This window comes from Artibeus jamaicensis, unplaced genomic scaffold (genome assembly GCF_021234435.1).
Source record: "Artibeus jamaicensis isolate MK-2021 breed Jamaican fruit bat unplaced genomic scaffold, CSHL_Jam_final contig_769, whole genome shotgun sequence".
NCBI lineage: Eukaryota > Metazoa > Chordata > Mammalia > Chiroptera > Phyllostomidae > Artibeus > Artibeus jamaicensis.
The window spans coordinates 321858-327564 of record NW_026521961.1 but is presented as its reverse complement, the minus strand read 5'-3'; the positions used below and the strand labels follow the sequence as shown (position 1 = coordinate 327564).

The window sequence follows — 5707 nt, the reverse complement described above, 5'->3', positions numbered from 1 at the left end:
AGTGCTGCTTTGAGGGAATGAGGAACACATTATCAATGAGGTAACTCTTTTGGGCAAAAACTGTCTCAAGATATTGTAGGCCCTACTTCCTACTTTGTTCACTTATTTGGCATCATTCCTTTTTCTTTCAAGAGATTCACTAATAGAATTTTATTAATGTAAGTGTAATCAGACCTCAGTTGTCAGAGGACAAAGCAATAAAATATTAAGTTTTAAAATACTCATCAGACAAGACAACAGATGAGAGATATAGGCCAACAAAATGCTAACCCTTCCACTTGGCCAAAGTCTGGTCTCCTTCAAATTTGGATTAATAATGTTTTTTTAAAGAAGTTTTCCCCAATTATTTGCACCCATTTTTGTTATTCTTTAAACTACTGTGTCATGATATGCAGTTACAACAAATGGTTTAACAAGAATTTGCACTTGTTGAGATATTGTTCCATGAGCATCTAAAGTTTGTAAGTTCAGTCTTTAGAATGCAGCCAAAGACTATACCTCGCATTTCATCTGTTTATTTTCATCCCAGGGTTTGAAAACTCTGGATATAGGAGGAGCTTAAAGTTGTTGGCTAAAATGCAATTTTAAGGAAACACTTTATATTTCATACCAAGTAATATTTTTCAGTATTGTATATTGTAACTCAGATTCTGTTAGATGAGTGCAAATGTTGTCATGCTATAACCATTGAGAGTCTCTGGGTCACACCGGCAGCCAAAAGTACACTGCCACCAAATGAGATGAAAAATCCTATCACATCTTTGACATCATTGTCTTTAATCACTGAGGTAAGGGTAGCATCTAGGAAAGAGTTTAAAATTAATTGTATATTCAAAGCAAATCAGAGCACTGCATTAACAATAGCCAGAGTTCCTGGGAGGGCAATCAGGTACTTGCCAAATATCTCCACAACCACAAGAAGATCCATGTTTAGAAAGCTAAAATGTGTGATAAAACTGGTGATGCTAACTGTGTAGTGAAGCTGCAGTGGATGTCCTATGCACAACATATTGATTTAAAGTGGGTATTTCACTTTTATTGAGGTAGTGTGAGTTTACAAAGAAGGTGTGCATAAATCTGTTTTTACAGTCTTTATTCGTTCTACAGACTTGGATAGCTTCAACTGCTTTCTGAGCAGGTACATATGTATTCAAATGTTTATTAAAATTATTTCTGTAGGAAAAGCACACATCTGTGAGGCTTTGATTATTCCAGCATTCAGTCAAACCATCTAGCTATTTGTATACTCAATTGAGAAGCTTAACTGCTGTAAAATTGATGTACTTATGCAGTATCCAATTTGGGTTTCAGAGGCAATAGTACCTAGACATTCATTCCAATATCATGACAATCTTATATATGGATAAAAAATTCTCCGACAAAAAAAGCCTCTGGATCCAATGGATTGGATCCAATGAGGTGAGTCCTCAGCTTTTCAGCAATAAACAACCTGGATCCTGAGTAATGAAAGGGCAAGAGAATCACAAGCAGGAGAATAACAGCTAAATACTCAGTAGTACAAGGACAAAATTATACCAAATATGTGCTCAAAACATTCTTAGCTTCTGGACTGGTGACACAAATTATAAATTAGTGGTGAACAGATCAAGGGAGATAAAGGGAGAAAAGGGGACAATTGTAATAACATAATTAATAAAATATATTTAAAAAAAAGAAAAGTGCTTCAGCCTCCTCGGGTGCATGGGGCAAACTAACACATAGCACAATAACAGGAATTAAGCAATATGTTTAAGAATGGTTAGTATTAGACTTCCGCCATGATGGAGGCATAGGTGGAGATGCCGTGCTTTCTCACACAACCAAGTTTAGAGACAATTAAATATTAGCAACAGAAAACACAGTCAGAACACGGAAAATTGAACTTTTTGGAAGCCTGATAACAACAAATTCTTCAGCCTGACCGGTAAGAGGGGTGAAACTAGCAGCTGGTGGAGCGGGGTAGCACAGGAAAACTCGGTCAGACAGACTCAGGCGTGCGGAATCCAGGTGCAGGGTTGGTCCTAGTGAGAGACCCAGAGAGCGACCTTGGGGAAACAGTGAGAGAGCAGGGCTGCAGGTTGACTGTGGTCGCGCATTTGTGCATGGATAGACAAGCGAGGGAGTGGGCGATTGGACAAAACCCAGTGGGTCCCCTCGGCCAGCGGCAGCAGAGGGCGCTACCATTTCCCCTCTCTGACCCTGCCTCCACATACAGTGTCATAACCCAGACTTTGAGTGGCCCAGCACTGGTGAACCACCTAATGCTCTGCTCCTCACCCAGCAGTGCAAAACAGCAGCGGGGCCCGCCATTTCCCCGCTCTGACCACGCCCCCACATACAGCATCACAACCCAGTGACCTGGGAGTCCAAGGCTCAGCTCCTCGTACTTAATGGGCACGAACAGACCAAAAATGGCTCAAGAAGATCTCAAAGCCCTAGAGCCTATAAATCTAAGTGATGAAGAAATAGCAAAACTCTCAGACGCACAGTTTAAAACACTGGTGATCAGTATTCTCACAGAACTGGTTGATTATAGCCACAAATTAGAGAAACGTATGAAGGTGAAACTAATTGAAATGAATGGAATTGCACAGGAAACCAATAGTGATGAAAAGGAAACTGGGACTCAAATCAATGGAATGGACCAGAAGAAAGCAAATAATGGCCAAACAGAAAAGAGTGAAGAAGCAAGAATTCAAAAAAATGAGGAGAGTCTTAGGAACCTCCAGGACATCTTTAAATGCTCCAACATCCAAATTATAGGGGTACCAGAAGGGGGAAAGGCACAGCCACCAGTGGAAAACTTATTTGAACAAATAATAAAGGAAAATTTCCCCAATCTGGCAAAGGCAATAAATAGACTTCCAGGAAATCCAGGAAGCTCAGAGAGTCCCAAAGAAGCTGGACCCAAGGAGAAACACACCAAGGCACATCATAATTACATTAGCCAAGATTAAAATGAAGGAGAGAATCCTAGAAGCAGCAAGAGCTAAGGGGACAGTCACCTACAAAGGAGTTCCCATCAGACTGTCAGCTGATTTCTCAAAAGAGACCTTACAGGCAAGAAGGGGCAGGAAAGAGGTATTCCAAATCATGAAATCCAAAGACCTACAACCAAGATTGCTCTATCCAGCAAAACTTTCATTTAGAATGGAAGGACAGATAAAGTGCTTCTCAGGTAAGATCAAATTCAAGGAGTTCATCATCACCAAGCCCTTATTATATAAAATGTTAAAGGGACTTATTTAAGAAAAAGAAGTTAAAAAAACATGAACAGTGAAAGGACAGCAAACTCACAGTTATTAACAGCCACACCTAAAACAAAAGCAAACTAAAAGGACAGCTAGATCAGGAGTGGAAACATAGAAATGAAGATCTCATGGAGGGTTAGCAACAGGGGAGTGGGAGGAGGAGAAGTGGGGAGAAGGTACAGAAAATAAGTAGCATAGACAGTAGATAGAAAATCGATGGGGCGGGGCAAGAATAGTGTGGGAAATATAGAATCTGAAGAATTTGAGACACATGGTCATAAACTAAAGTGGGGGTAATGGTGGGGACGGGGGGTAGGGTGGAGGGGAATGAAGGGGGGAATAGAACAACTGTAATGGCATAATCAATTAAAAAATTAAATTAAATTAAATTAAAAAATAAATAAAAATAAAAGTAAATAAATACAAGGACAATTATAAAGACAGGTTTTTTAAATTTGGTTTGTAATAAAACTTTATATTTTGCAGTAGATTTAAAATACAAATACATAGGAAACCAATAATTAGTCATTATTTTGGGGAATAGAACATATAAATATGTAATTTGTGACATCAACAAATAAAAGAAGGTGAGGACAAAGCTCTATAGGAGCAGAGATTTTGTATGCTATCAAACTCAAGCTGGTATATATTCAAATCAGAGTGTTAATAACTTTAGGATGTTAAATGTAATCCCCAGGGTAATCACAATGAACATGTTATAGTGTATGCAAAGAAGACTATGAGAAACAAATCAAAATGTTTCAATTATAGGCAAAATAATACAGTAATTCAAGAAATGTAGGACAAAAAATACCAATCAAACTATAACTTCTACAGAAAATAAATAGCAAAATGGCTGGAGTAAGTCCTGTCTTTTCAGTAAATAGTTCAAATGTAAATGGAGGAGTAACCTTTCAAATGGAAAGAGATTGGCGAAACAGAATTTGAAAAAATTATCCAACTATATGTTGTCTACAAGAGATTCACTTTAGAATCAAAGACAAAAAGAACTTAGAGTAAAAGGGTGAAAGTTATATTTTATATAAATAGTAACCATGATATCTGTGGAGGGTATATTGATATCATACAAAAGATTCAAATCAAAATAGTCTGTGAGAGAAAAAAAGAGTATTATATATCAATAAAATTTCAATTCAGCATCATATAACAATTATAAACATATACACACCTAACAACAAACCCTCAAAATATATCTGATGCAGAAACTGATAGAATTAAATGGAGATATAGACAGTTCTACAATAATAGTTGGAGATTTCAATAATGGATAGAAAACAGACTGAAGATAAGTAAGGAAACACAAGACCTGAACACCATAATAAACCACCTGAATCTAACAGTCATGTACAAAACACTTTACCCAACAACAACAGAATACACATTCTTCTCTGGTGCATATGGGACAGTCTCCAGGATAGACCATGTTAGGCCACAAAACTCATCTCTATAGATTTCAAAAAATTGACATCACACACAAATTCTTTTCTGAATACACCTTGATGTTTGGAATCAATAACAGAAAAAAATAGAAAAATCTCAAATATGTTAAATTCAATAGTTCGCTCTTAACCAAAGGATCAAGGAGAAAATCACAAAGGAAATTAGAAAATACTTAGATATGAATAAAAATGAAAATATTAACATAACAAAATTTATAGGATGCAGTGATAACACTGCAAAGAGAAATTTATAGCTATATATGCTTACATTAAAAAGAAGGATCTTAAGTCAATAATCTAAATTTATACTTTAAGGAACTAAAAAAGAAGAACAAACTAACCCCAAAGCTAAAAGAAGGAAGGAAATAATAAAGATTGAAACAGAGATTAATAAAATAGAGAATAGAAAAATTATAGAAAAAATCAATGAAGCCAAAAGTTTTATTCAAAGAGATCAATAAAATCTATAAATCTTTAGCTAGATGGACTAAGATAAAAAGAGAAGACCCAGATTATTACAATCAGAAATAAAAGCGGGGCTCTTACTACCAATTCTACAGAGATAGAAAAGATTATAAGAAGGCATTGTAAATAACTGTATGCTAACAAATTGGATAACCTAGATAAAATGAACAAAATCCTAGAGACACAAAGCCTACCAAGACTGTATCATGAAGAAACATAAATCTAAATAGACCTATAACTAATGAGGAGATAGAATCAGTAATCAAAAACTTCCCTACAAAAAAAGACAAGGACTAGATGGCTTCACTGGTACATTCTATCAAACACTTAAAGAAGAAATAACATCAATAATTCTCAAACTCAAAATGTTTGAGGACCACATCCTATCTCATCCTAAGTGGGCAGCATTATCCTGATACAAAGTCAGATAAGAACAGTACAAGGGGAAAGATACAGGTGAGTGAATATTCTTTATAATATTAATGTAAAAAATGTTGAAGAAAATATCATCAAACTGAATTAAGCAGCATA

At 36.0% G+C, this 5707-nt stretch overlaps 1 pseudogene; it reads right to left on the bottom strand.

Annotated features, from left to right (window-relative positions):
• Positions 1 to 673: 673 nt before the first annotated feature.
• LOC119051370 (membrane-bound transcription factor site-2 protease-like) lies at positions 674 to 1610 on the bottom strand (annotated as a pseudogene).
• Between the last annotated feature and the right edge of the window lie 4097 nt (positions 1611 to 5707).